Below are 15,042 nucleotides of genomic sequence, written 5' to 3' on the forward strand. Positions count from 1 at the left end.
ATGCAGGCCTGGATGACAAAGAACTTTCCTTTTTCTAGCTGGAGTGATGGTTCAGGAATTGCCTTGTGACCCATCTGTGCTGATAAAGATGATCTCAGGAATTTTGCTTGAGCTACTGAGAAAGAAATCTGTTTTTGTTTTGTATCCAACTGTAGGGACAGCTAAACTTGCCAGTGGACACAAAGCTTGCTTGAGATGAAACCGGCAAAGAAGGCAGAGTTGGGAGGGAGAGGAAGGGACTGCAGGCTCATCACCTTGTTGGAACTCCTAGGTCTGGTCCTGCCTGAAGAGGCTTTGCAGGAACAGTCATCAGTTATATGCTCTATTCTGCTTAAATAGGTTGGAGTTGTTTTTCTGTCACTAGACATGGAAGGAATATTGAATAACATGATACAACAAAATTTAAATTTACAAATGAGTAAATTTGGGGTATTATTGCCATAAAATGATTCACTTGGTTGAATAGTTTGACTGTATTTAATGTATAGTTCAATTTTAAATATTTGCTTTTATATACAATGCTTAGAGTAAAAGACATTTGGTAGAGTTCTTTCTCTTAGCCTGACTCTATTAGTTACTGGTATGATGTCTTAGGCAACACACTTAAATTCTGTGTATTTGCCTCACCTGATAAATGCAGATGATACAAGTAAGTAGTTCATATAGTTATTGTGTCTAGAGGGTGAAACAGCTGGAACAGTGGTCTGGCACCCTGAATGAATGAATGTTAGCCTTTATTGATAAGAAGTGAATTGCTGTTAATTCATTGTTTTTTTTTTCTATCACATGTAATATTAATTTAATGCTATAGTTTTTAGGCAGTTAAGAATTGTGCCAACATCACAAATACTTAAGCAAATATATCAAGTGCTTAAGTATAAAAAAAGTTAGAAGCAGTTGTGTAAATACTAAGTACACATAGGAAAAAGGCTAAACATTACATGTAAAGACAAAACATTATTTTTACACATTGTCCAGGTTATGGTTAACTTTTGCCCATTTAAAAATTTTATTATACCAATTTTCCATCAAAAACTATACATACCTAACAGAGAGTTATGTTTCAGAGAGTCAATTTTTAAAAAATTCTTTGCTAGAGTAAATATTGTTGCTTGATCTTAATAAATAAGCTCTTAATAAACAGTCTCATAAACAGCATAATATTTCACTGCCTTTGCTTTCTAAAAGGAAACAAAAGACTGGAATTGGGTCATATATCCAATGTGAAATATAGGGTATTTCAATTAAGATTCAAGTTGACTTTTTAAAGTGTTGTCTAAGTCAAATGCTACCCCATGTCAATTGTTTCCAGCTGCTGAATGAGTTTGTAAAGTTATAGGGCATTATAACAACATTGTCTGCAACACTTCTTCATTTCACTTTTAAAGCATAGAAGATAAATCACAAAGTGCATGAAAGTTTATCAAAATAATGAGTGATACATAAATAAAGAATAACAATAATAAATAATAACTACATAATCTCCCTTTCCTTTGCAGAAGTACATGTAGAACAAAGGCTAAAATGTGTGCATAAACTTTAATGGCAAGTTACTGATTACTTCCAATGTTAATCTTATCTTACACCTTTCTATTTTTGAAGGAGACATTATTGCATATATTTAGTACAAGTGTTGACTGCTTTTTAAAAAAAACTACAGATCATTAATTCGTGCTAATACCGTTTTAGTGGAATCTCATGGAATCTTATGTATACAGAATAAAAAAAATTAGAACCTTTCAGTGGGCAAGCACAACCCTGCCTCACTCTGTAAAATTCTTCAGGTCAACATGAAAACTCAATGATACTTTACAACAAGTGTGCACTTATGAACGTATCTTCCAGAATCCAGGGGTCTCAGATCGGATTGAAAAGAAAAACTGTTCACTGCTGGCCAGGGGCTTATTTCCCATTTTTCATTTCTGTTTGTAATTCTTGTCATCTTTGTTTCTTATGCTTTGGTTGAAAAGGGTGAGTCATATTTATTGGAACTGGGTTTCAATAAACATTATGCATTATGGTGAACCAAAGGGTGATTTATTGATAATTTGTCACTGATATTTATGAAAATGTAGACCCATAGCTCCAGAGCTGGTAAATCATATTCTACATCTTGAATGCATTGCCCCCCCCAACTCCCAATTTACTACTTAAAGCGCACCATGCAAGCTGACTGCCCCATACAACTCAGGTCCTGGTCATCATGCACTTGCTAATACCAAACAAGAAAAAAGAACAACTGTTAGAGATTTTTTTTGTTCCAATATGTTTTCAATTTAATTCTCAAGTTGCAGAAATAGTAAATTAATAAAACGTAATTAGACGTGGGATTGCTATTTAATGAGGCCAGAAAGGGGCAAGAATGTAAATGAAACAGTGGATTGTATGGAATTATTATTATTATTATTGTTATTCATTATTATTTAGTTGTTTATTGTGTTACAGCTGTAAAGAACCGTCACAGTGTCCAGATGCAGGCAGCTGTTAGCGCTTCGCTAGTGAGGAAACAAAGGTTGGGAGTTCATTTTGATCCACTTGTTCTAGTCCAGCGGTGTTTAAGACGACACTTCACGAAGCTGCAGCCTCTAGTCATGTACAAGGTTGTCAAGATGTGCATCACATGTCCTTGGCCTTTGCTCACTTATCTCATCTGGCAACCTCTCTAATGAAAGGCTGCTGTAGTCTTTATAATATGTTTATCTCCCATGGTGATGTCAGCAGAACTCAGCAAATCTAATATTCATCAGATTTGCTGGTGCTCTTTCTTCATCCGAACAAGCCCTATATCACTCTTGCAGCTGCTTCCTCTGGATATGTGCCTTTCATATCCCTTCAGACAAGGGCTCAGGCATGAACAAAGCACCTACCTATCTGGCCACAACTTATTTTTCTGGGTTTCTTTGTTTGCTTTTTTTATTCACAAAAAATCTGATTCCAGTGTTCTTTTTTTTTTCCACGAATGTGATTATAACCATGTCTTTTTCTATTTGGCCAAATCTTTTGTACATAAAATGTTTACAGCAGTAAAATAATGCATATTGTTTTTCAGAGGCATAATTGAAAGAAATAAATAGGATTTTTAAACACGATTTAGGAAGAAAGGTTTGTTAGTTGCAGTGTTTAGTGTAAGAAATTACATGTGTGAAGATGTATATACAGTCCACATGGATGTCCATAAAAAACATGTTATATGTACCATTATAAAGTATCTCAAGTTTTAATTATGTAGCACTTAATCACTCTTTTTTGAGTTTGAAGTGCTCTTTATGATTCAGTGGCAAATATATGATGGGAAGATAGAGAAACAAACCATTAGCAGTTGCTGCAGGTTTCTTTTCTGGTGTTTCCAGTGTAAATCTTTTTTTCTTTAGTGGAGCAATACAGACTGAATTTCAAATCTGCAACTACTTGAGTCAAGAGAGTTGGAAGCTTACTAAGAGGATCTCATGGGTCTTATTTTTGAGAAGCATAATATTAAATGTTGATATACAAAGTCTGTCCATACAGTATACAGCCATGCAATATGGAAAATAGAGACTTTATTGAAAAAGATACGAGATATGAGAAATAATGATGCCTCAGTCCCCTTCAAAGTAGGCACCTTGGGACCTCACACAGTTCTCTTGGCATCATTGGTTGTGGTTTGAATCAAATCTTTAGCAACTAATCTTAGCACAATGTTCCTTCTGCTCTGGTAGCAGAAGCCACAGAATGAATTTTGCCATGATGCATTTAATGCCAAGATACTGGGTCAAAATGTTGGACACAGTAGTTTTGGGAATCCCCAGATCAGCTTCTCATTCTCACACTGTGCCCAGTGGGGCAACTTCTCACTCAGTCACCCATCTTTGGTGATTATCGCCTGGACACGTTCAACATTCTCAGGTGTTCGGCTTGTTCCAGGCCTTCCAGACATGGATCACTTTCAACAGATTCTCAATCATCTTTGAAGAGTTTGTGCCACACTTTTATTCGTTCTGCACTCGTTGCATTATTTCCAGATAGTTTTGACAGAGGAATGTTCAAGCTTCATGCAAAATTTGATGCAGATTCATTGCTCAACTAGCTCCATTGTTTTGAATGTGATGGCCACACAATACACATGCTTACTCAATGGTATCTACCACCCTATTGACTAGTATAGTGAAGTCACCATTGTTCACACACGCGCATTCCAGCTCACGTTCCTTGGCTGCCATGGATGTCATGCAAACTGTTCTTGTTATGTATTAATAATGGCTGGACTTTTTCCAGTCAGACCTTGTTTAATGATTCAAGTGTTAACTCTGCACTCAAAACACTGTATATTTTACAAAGCCATCATAAACTAGGCCTCCCTTCCTAGATTTACAGTCAAAATATAGTCTCAAATTGTCTTGTCATTTTTAAGGTTTTTTTAAAGGCAAAACAACAGTAAAAAGTAGAGTATGCATGTTATAAGCAATTGTTCACAGTAGTTTTTAATGAGAGCTTAAGTGTATGCAGTTACATGCAAAGACCTCAAAACAAAAGTTCTTATGTAATTTGACATTGGTCTTATAAAATTCTTACTGTCCTCATTTTATAAATTTATAAATTGAAATTTGGGATTTAATATAAATTGACCCAGGTCACACTGCAGCCACAGATGGCAGTAGTTTTATGCCAATTATTTTTTATATAAATTTATATACACAAATAAAAATGTTAAATTTTTAGACTGCCCACTTTAAAAATTTTCGCATTTTAAGTAATAATAAATGAAAGTATTTTTTAAATTTCTGGTTTTATATTCTATGTGATTAAAATGTGTAAAAGTAAGAGTAAAAAATAAATAGCTTTGGAAACTGCTCACTTTGTACTTTAATGCCTTCTCTTAAAATGTGTTCATAGTTGAAATCTTCTGGTAAAGACAAGTCAGTGCGATAGTTCCTTGGACTGGAGGAAGAACCCCCTTTCCCATTCCAGAGATGCTGGAGATGGGTATTACTTTCTTCCTCCTTGAGAATATAAGAATCGAATGTACTGTTTTTGCTTTGTAGTTACTGTTTTCAATTTTCTGAGTTTATGTATGCTTCAGGCATCTTATATATTTTTAAAAAGTATTATACTTTTTGGTTTTCTTACCTTTGTGTAGTAAACCAGGTCTTCTCATTTAGTTATGAGGGCATATATATATATATATATATATACACATATATACCCTGGTTTTCCTTAAGGTATGAGAGGGGGCTGTGTTCTTAACCATTTTCTCTGACCAGTTCTCTCATAGGCATAAATGGAATGCCCTGAGACTATGTAATCCATCCTCTGAATCCAGCTTTCCTCACTGTACTTGGGTCCAAGTGGATATTTTTTTAAAATATTTTATTCATTCGTTTTTAGAGAGAGAGGAAGGGAGAGAGAAAGAGAGTGAGAGAAACATCAATGTGTGGTTGCCTCTTGTGCACCTCCAACCAGGGACCTGGCCTGCAACCCAGGCATGGGTCCTGATTGGGAAATGAACTTGTGAACCTTTAGTTCTCAGGCCAGCACCAATCCACTGAGCTTTGACAGCCAGGGTGGGTCAAGTGGATATGTAATGCATCTATGTAGGTGTGTGTGTGCATTCCTGGTACACCCTAAAAACCACATCCTTTCTTCGTATGCTCCACTGATGTTGCAAGGCAGTCTTGGAGAATCTCTTGAGAAAGAGGTAATCATAGTAATTATATTTGATGTTTATAAAGTTCAGAGAATCATGATGGAGGCAGCGCTCAGTGCCCAAAAATTCTACTATTTCACATGGAAAGTTGTTGGGAACTGCCCTGTTTTCAGAAGCTGTAACAGCCCCCCTGCCTCCTTGGGTAAGGCTGAGTGAGTGACCTTTGGACCATAAGCCACTAAGGAGACAAAGCTTATCTCCCTGGCAGGAGTGCCGCTTCTGCTCCTTTTACTTCATTCATAACTGGCGTCCAGTGTTTGATCGGCTAGCCGATAAAGGGTAAGATTCTCCAAGCGGGGAAGGATCTGAGACAAGCATGATCATGGGGAAGCCCCAGGGAAGGATTTGGGGGGCTACAGCAAAGGGGAGTGATGGACCCTCGAGCCTTGGCTTTGACATAGCCTGAGCCCTCATTCTGTCTGTGAGAAGTCTCCTAATCTTTTGGCTGCCTTACTTGCCTGGCCTGACTTAAGCCTGAAGCAGTGACAGAGGGTGGTGCAACCCTGTGCTGGAAAGGGCAGGTTCCCCAGGGTGATCAGGCCTAAGAAAGAATACGTAAAATCTTGTGAAACCTGCTTTGCTAATAATGGTCTCGATTAAATGATAACGGTCCCAGCAGGAAATGAATCTATTTCCCAAAGTTTTGTAGCTAAGGGTCTCTTTAGCTAAGAGATAGGCTCAGAATAGCCTCTTTTTTCACAGATAGGCTCTTTAGCTAAGAGATTTAACTCAGAACAGGCCCTCCTTGTTCTTTGTATGTTATCTATTGTTTAATCCTTATTGCCTGACAATGATTAATGAGCTTTAACAGTATTCCTGTGCAGATTGAAACCCAATAAAAGCCTGTCCAGGCAAGGGTCAGGGCACTCTCCTCTTGAGAGAGTAGCCATGCTGTCCCTTCTCCTCCACAGGACTTGGTAGTCCTTGTGAATTTGTCTCCTATCTCATCCATAATGCTGTGGACACTGTGGGTCCATGTCCGCATCAGAAAGTGATATAAGATTAAGTTTAGAGTCCAGGCTACCAGCTTCTAAAAGCATTAGAACCTCTATAATGGTCATATGAACGCATTAGACTTACAAGTTTTCTATCTTGACGCCACCCAAAAGTCACAAAAACACCTAAGTCATTTCACTCAATCTGATTTGTCACTCCAGGGATCCTATAATTTTGGCCTTTTAGTATTCATGCTATTAAGGTAAGCCAATTTTCCCTTTCACATCTAGTTAACGTCTATCATAAATTAACAACAGTAATAACAACAAATATTTATTATGTTTATTTGACCCAAAGGCACTTACATTCACCTATTCCAATGATCTTCTGATAGGGGTGTTGTTATTACCCCATTCTGTGGATGAGGAAATAACCAGGAAAAGGTTAAAAGTCTTGCTGAAGTTCACACACGGTGGTAGGCAAATTCTAAGATTTCCCCCAAGATTTGCTCTTCCTGATATATACACCCTGCCTAATGTCCTCTCTTTCAGAGTAAGCAGAACTTGTGACTCTGATGGGCTGTCACTCCCACAATGATGGTAAACAATGTGGCAGAAGGGATTTTGCAGATATATTAAGGTCCCTAATCAACTGATTTCTAGTAAATCAGAAAGGAGGTTAACTTGTGTGGGCCTGACCTAGTCAGATGAACCCTTAGGAGGGGCTTGGCCATTCCAAAAAGAAGGGGATGGAACCGTGGGGGGGTTTATCAAGGAGGATTTGAGGATCTCCACAGAACAAGTACTTGACCATAGCTTCTAGATGCTGAGAGCATTGCCATTCAAGAGCTAGCAAGGAAATAAGGATCTCAAACAATTCACAAGGAACAGAATACTGTCAACAACTGAATGAGCCTGGAAGGGGACGCTGAGCTCCATGTGGGAGCCCAGCACCAGCTGACACCTTGACTTCAGCCTGTGAGCCCCTGAGCAGAGGACCTGGTCATACCATACCCAGACTTGTGACCTGCAGAACTCTGAAACAACAAGTGACTGTTTCAGGCTGCTAAGTTTGTCGAATCTGATATGCAGTGACAGAAAATTAATATAGCTATTAACTTGCAAAGCCGAGATTGTAACTTGGATCTGTCTAACACTAGAACCTTTGACCTTTTACACATGGGCACTTAGTATTTTATTCTCTTGCACACTCATTCTCTGCTTAGTTCCTATCCTAAATCTTCTTTGGCCATGGGTTCAAGAATAAAGGTAGGCAAAATGCCTATTTGTTGGGGTGTGAGTTCCTGGTAGCGACCTAAGGAAATCCCATTTCCTTAGGTCGCCAGTGGGAGCCAGTGCTTAGCTGGTCCAGGCTAATGTGGTGAGGAAGACAAAAATTGGAGAATTCATGAACACTCCCATCCCTAGGGTCAACTGTATGATGCTAAATCATAGTTAATATCTTAGTCTAAAGTCACTACACTTGATGTGAGCATCAGCTTTGGTTTGTTATCGAACAATTTGTTCACTTTTGTCATCTTGTGTATCATTTCACCACAGCTGATTAGTCAGAGCCAATTTTATCCTTATCTGACCAAAAAAGATTCTACAAGAGAGGTAGAATTGTAATGCAAGCAAGAAAGCCTAGGTTCTGAATTGCTGCACCTGGACTCGGTTTTGTGGGGCCATGAGATAAAATCCAGTATGGGTTTAAGAACTCTGGGAAGAGAGAGGAACTGGGCTTTGCCCAGCTGGAGGTAACCAGGCAAATTTTCTGGGTGATATGTAGGAGGGCAGGAGAGCAGGCATGGTTGCATCAAGGTGTTCAGATAGAGAAGTCAGATGCAGATTTCTGTATGTCCCAGTGAGATGTGAGAAGAGCCCCACAATTCTTACATAACCCACAAGAAGCACAGGCACCTCTGAGACAGATCTTGGGTGATATTTGGAGAGCGATCTGTGATTTATGTGAATTAGGAGCCAGAAACCAGGGAAGAGTGAGGAGCCTCTTCAGGTAACAACACGGGCAGATGAGGTACAAGCACCAGACACTGTACCTCTCTCCTGCAAATCATACGGCTTCTGGCATTCTGGGGCCACCTGAAGTATAGGCACAATTCTAGGAATTGGGTGATAGGAGACACCCTAAAACAATTATATGCACATATAGTTATATTTACATGTACTATATGTATTATAGCTTTACAACAATAACTCTACTTTAGGGTTATATACAGCTATGTATTTTCCTTCATCCAATGGAATGGGCAGTCAACACAGAAGTTATATTTTGTGGAAACAATACAGAAAATTATACTTCCTGAAAACCTCAGTTTGGGGCCTCTGCGTGTGTAATAATGAATTGGAGTCAGTATTGTCATAGTAACCATCATCCACAGACCCACAGAGGCTGTGATCTGTCCAAGGTCATATAATAAATTAATGGCTTAACACCTCACTAGATATTAGACTTTTAACTGGTTTTCGTTACAGCTCATATCAGAATAATATTTACCTCTACTATTCAGAACATTGACAGCTCAGCTTCATTTTAACTCAGGCTTGTAGAATGTTATATTTGGTTTATAATTCTAATGATGCCTCTTAACCGAGGGAAATCAGTGACTGAAAATGGATGAACAGTTGGAATCGCCTTGGTCGGTGTTCTGAAAATAAATGCCCAAGACCTGACACTTATAACAATTGGTGAACCCTAAGCTGTGTCCAGAAGAATCTTGAAGAAAAATAGGTGAAACCTATGCAACTTTAGTGGAACAGCCAGTGTGTAAAAATATTCAAGTTCCTGAAGTCTTAACTATTTCCTAGCTGGCTGGGAGCAGACTTTTCGGCACCCTTCTTCCAGAGCCCACAATTAGAATACCATTTAGATCCTTCAAGTAAGCTGATATTTTCACCTCATAAAAATACTTCTGCATGTTCACCTGAGAAGGAAAAAAATAGTGACATTTTTTTTTTCTGGTGACTTTCATGAAGAATCCCAGCACTCTCTTTCAAAAGGGAAAAATGGGAAAGTCTTCATTTCCAGATGCTTGGCAATGGCAGGGAGGTAGGAAATTATCTTTAATTCCTACAACTGTGTATTGTTTTCAGGAAAGGATCAAACATTGTGTACACATATCTATGCATGAACAGACGTCAATATTTTTTAACAATAACCCTCAGGTTTGGTTTTTGTTGACTCCTGTCCCGCCTACAGTGATTCAGAGGTTTCAGCAGGAATGAGGCTCGTTCTCGGATCTCAATGAACCCCCTTGAATTTCCTGTCTGTCTCATTTTAAATCTAATGAAAGATGTCAGATTTTAAGACTGTGTTCGGAACATCCCTATTCTGTCACTGCTGGCCCTTATGAAGGCCTGGCCATTGAATTTGCTATTCTTTCTCCTCTCTTGAAATTAATATTTGCAACTTGAAAGCCCCACATTAGCACTGAATATTTTGAACATTTTATAGCCCTTCAGCTGTTCTGTCGTGCCAGTTTGTTTTCCATTCCCCTTGACATCTCACAAGGCTAAGTGCCCAGCGATAGCCTGTAGAGGTTTCACCATAATCCACCTTTATCCATTAACAGACACTCAATCACTAAAGTGCTTACTAGACTAAACATATTTATCCAACCAAATCACACTTTACAATGCAAATCTGCCAATCAGGCCCCAGCTATTAACAAGGAACTGCTTTAAGGGGATTTTGGTGTTTGTGCTGTGAAGAGCCTGCTTACCTCCAACAAACCACTAAACCAAATTAACATAGCTGTATCCTCATAAAAGAAACCAGATATCCTGTTGTGAAAATAGAGCGCTTGGTGGGACAGGCCCCCTTTGATGGCTGACGGTGAGGCAGACAGGGCTTCAGACTTCAAATCTGGCTACCACGAAGTCATTACGAAACTCCCAGCATCAGGCTTTTGATAACTTTAAAAGCAAAATAAAAATGTAGCGTTGGGGTAACTTGGTAAGTCGTCAATGTACTCAGTTACTATTATAATTGCAATAAGTGCCGTAATTGTTGGATAAGGCTCCTTAATTCTAATTGCTCCTTTAACCAAGATCATGTTGTAAAAGTGCTTGCATTAGCCAAAAATAAAATCCAAGAGACACAAATGTGGTAGTAATAATAATTCTTTTTATTGGCCTGGCAGAGAGGAAGAGAACAAAGCTTTAAAAACTTCAAAGTTCTGACCAAAAAAAAAAAAAATCAGAATTGGAGAAACTCATACACTCTTTGCCCCCTTATTAGACCAATACTAAGGGCCTTCACCACAAGCTAAGGGTTTGACAACACTTTTTTCGCTTGTCTGCGGGAAAGTGACGCCATCCCTGTTGCCATACTAATTTAAGATTTCTGTCACAAACTACATAACACAGCCCTGTATATCCTCACTCAGAACGCTTAATCGCCTCAGACTTATTGGTATTATACCTTCTTTAAATACCAATATTTTAAGGCAGCTTTGACACTTGGTGGGGTTTGAGGTAATTTTTTTCCCCCACTTAGCTAGCAAGAGAAGAAAGGTAGAATTTACTCCGAGTTAAGCTACAGACACAAAGTAAATAGTAATTCATAAAATAATAGGCCATTATATTGCACAGAAAAAGAACGCTACTGTATCTCAACTCCACACTTCTGGTACTCAAATGAAATATGAATTTCCAGTCTTTACTGTTTATCAAAAATAATGAGCACTTTCTTATTTCAGTAGACTTTATAGGCACTTCTGGGGAAAATATTATGTGCGGCTAGAACAAGTTTCATTGGGAGGCCACTCTTCACTCTGGAATAACTTCCAAAGAGAAGAAACCACAATATACGTTTTCCCAGAGACCAGCTGAGGGAAAAGTCAAGCCGAAGCAGAAACGAAATTGTCAGGCAGCAAAATGTCAGTCGTTTGTTAGAAACATCTTAGAGGCGAGGGTGTCTTCCTGAAACAGAAATAATAATGAAAATTCTTGCATATATGTGTATTTAATATTTCTTTACTACTTTATAGGTATGCATTAAGAGTTATTAGATGAATCGTGACCTATCTGGGGCCAGATTTTTGCTATAAAATGTGTGCGAAAATAGCCTGGATGGTGAGCTTAGTGAAAAAAAATGAAGTAAGAACAAATGCCCATGTTTTTGTACATGTGTTAAGAAGCATAATTTTTGACATTTGAAGTAATCATGTGAATGTCCTGTAATTATGTAAAAACCCCATTTATGTCCTTGTGTAGGAACTAATGTTTTTATAAAATCACCTGCATTATGTTTATGAAAATAAACTGGATTTTAAGTCTGCACATGATAAATGTGTTTCCTGGACTGCATGGAGAAGTGAACATTCTCAGTAAAATCACATCGAGTAACAATTTTGGAATGTTTAGCCTTCACTTTAAGACTTTAATTGAGCTATCATGAAGGACAACGTTTATAAACATAATTATAATGTTGCTATTTTTACTTGCATGATGGCTTTTTTATTTCATTTTTTTCTTAAAAATATGGAATGCTTCATGAATTTGCATGTCATCCTTACGCAGGGGCCATGCTAATCTTCTCTGTATCGTTCCAATTTTAGTATATGTGCTGCCAAAGTGAGCACTTTTATTTCATTTTTTGATAGAAATGCTAACCATTCACTATTTCATGTTAGATTTTCAAACTGTGTTTTTCCAGCAACCTTTAATAAAAGTAAGGATAAGTCCCTTAGAACAGAGATTTAAAAACTTCCAGTTCTGACAAAATAACATCAGAATCGGACAAACTCATGTACCTCTTGTCTATTTATGAGACCAGTACTAAGTACCATCAAAACCTTAACAAGTTAACTTAAGGTTTTGACAACACTTTTTTTCCCCTAGTCTGCAAGAAAGTTAAGCCATCCATGTTACCACACTAATTTAAGATTTCTGTTACAAACTTCAGTTCCGAGTGAAGCCCTGTATATCTCGACTCAGAACATTTAATCACCTCAAACTTAAACTGGTATTATACCTCCTTTAAGAACTAATATCTTGAGGCAGCTTTGGTACTTGGTAACAATATTATAATAATGTTATAAGTAGTAACATTTATGGGTATTATAAGTAAGATAACTTATTGATATGGATATTATTGGAGAGATAGAGGAAGCAGGAAATATAGTCCACCTTAGAGGGGCTTGTGACATAGAAATATAAAGAATTTTATCAAATTTTTATATGATATATACAAACAATGTCTGCAGGACTTACTGTAGAGGCAAGAGAGAAATAGAGGTTTCCAGCCTTGGATTGTAAATTTGTCCTCAGAATGACTGTCATTTTTATTTCTTAATATCATTAGTGCCTGACACTGTACGAGCAGAAGATCAATAAATGTTCGTTGTCTAAATGAATAAAAGGCTTCCAGGCAAAGAAGTTTGACAATAGATTCTGAGGGCAGGAGGCTCCAGGAACAGGAAGGTAGAGTGCCCCGCCCAGGGCACTGAAAGGTCAGGACAACAGGGAGAGCTGAGGGCAGAAGGGGCAGTTGGATAAGGGGCACAGTTTGAGTACTGCATGTCCTTGCAGGTTTTACCTCAAGAGAGGGCAGACAAATGGCACTTTTCTAAAAAGCCGAATTTAGAACAGGTCTGTGTTTTTGTAAATATCAAAGACTCCTCACTAGTGTCCCTTTGTTGCAGAGAAAGCTGGGCCATCATTTACAATCAACCCGCAGAGAGACATAGTATTCATTTAGTTCACTTCCTAATTGGTATAAGAGTTTTTTTTCTGCAGCATTCCCACCACAAATCGAATTAGAAAATAACTTATTGTAGAAGAATGTTCAGATGAAAGGTCTTGTTTTATTACTTCATAGTCCAGGAAAATGCTCCCTTGGAAGATGTTCAGGATCTGAGACGTAAATCCACTGGGAAAATCATCAGAGCAACCAATTTCGACTGGTCTCATCAGTCCTATGTGTTTAAGTAGAACCTTATCAACTGCCATCCCCTGACCCCCTGTAAATGGAAATATCAGTAGTAGAATTTAAAAAAATTATATTAACTGTTTTTTACTGTCTCTTATAGTTCAGAAGATTCTTTTCAGCTCCCCTGGTTCCTATCAGTCCCACCTCAAATCCAAGTTTAAATAACTAGATTATTTAGTGCTCACAGTCTCAGGGATGTAACAGAGCTAGAATCTTTTGACTTTTAGTTTATAAAAGCTTAAGCCATATGAAGTAGAGAGAAAGTTTGAGGGGTAGTCAAAAAGTTTAAAGATTTGAGGAATGAGGGATTTTACTCCCAATCCAGGAAGCATTTCTCTGTACTGGGATGTGGGGAGTCAGAAGGAAGGGAAGTGTTGTGAGAAGAATTGAGTGGGTCCTGGGCAGCAGGAACCCTGTGACCTCCATCTAATTAGATCCACAGGGATTGGGAAAAACTCCAGGGCACTTTGCAGGCTTTGGGAGCAAAAGGGACTCAGAGAACTCCGGGAGGCAGCAGGACCCCAGAAGGGAGCAAGCTGCCGGTGGATCTGGTAGCAACACACAGATAGCCTCCCAGAGATTCCCAAGGCACAGGCTGACTAACATGGCAGCATGAGATGGAGGAACTCCAGGGGCTGAGGGGCCATCCAGGGGCTGGGAGGCCACATGCAAAGGTACGAGGACCACCTCAATTGGAACAATGGTCAATACCGCAACCAATATTTGATATCAAGGAGCAGCTGGAACCGCATTCTTAGGCTTTGGTATTATTAGCTCACTTAATTTGGGAAAATGATGGGTGATTTCCCCCACTGACTGAGATTTGGTTAATGGCACAGGTAGAGTGGGGAAGTGAAATGTAAATTGTACTGAGTTATGGAATGGAAAACACGAACAATCTCATAACGCCTGTGAAGTGTGAATTGGCAGACTGTAATTGACACCATCTACATATAATTAGTGTTTCTAAAACTACAAAACTGAAGTGTGCATTTGGCAAAACAGAGAAAAAATATTCATCCCCCTTTTCCAAAAAGCCCTGAAGCCTAGAAATTCAAAAGTATATGAAGCATAACATGAAGATTCTCTGTTTCCTCTTACACAAACAACTTACACGTGTATACTAGTTCTGCTCCACACAGATAAGAACTGTTGATGAGTATTTTTCAAACTTTTAGAGGCCAGTAGATAATAGGCATTCTGATATGATATAAAAAAAAGCAGAAGGAGAGAAAATTCTACTTTCACCAGGTTAATTTTCTTGTTATGATTTTATCCTTATTTTAAACAAACTTTGAAACCTACCAAGTTCCCTTATCATGACCTGCCTCATGTCTTTGCAGAAAATGTCTTTGCGGAACTCAGACGAGCAGTGGCATGGAGTTTTTGTTTTATTGTCTCTCATGCAGCTCCAATGATGCCTGAAATTACAGAGATTTTTGGGGAGGGAGACACCTCTCTAGTGCACAGGT

The 15,042-nt window shown here is 38.4% G+C and overlaps 1 non-coding gene across 1 annotated transcript; it reads right to left on the reverse strand.

The window, feature by feature from the left end:
- Positions 1-12,114: 12,114 nt before the first annotated feature.
- Positions 12,115-12,221, reverse strand: LOC119048420 (U6 spliceosomal RNA). Its single transcript, XR_005082326.1, has one exon. It is a non-coding gene; the product is annotated as a U6 spliceosomal RNA (small nuclear RNA).
- Between the last annotated feature and the right edge of the window lie 2,821 nt (positions 12,222-15,042).

Source organism: Artibeus jamaicensis, unplaced genomic scaffold (genome assembly GCF_021234435.1).
Source record: "Artibeus jamaicensis isolate MK-2021 breed Jamaican fruit bat unplaced genomic scaffold, CSHL_Jam_final scaffold_537, whole genome shotgun sequence".
Classification (NCBI taxonomy): Eukaryota; Metazoa; Chordata; class Mammalia; order Chiroptera; family Phyllostomidae; genus Artibeus; species Artibeus jamaicensis.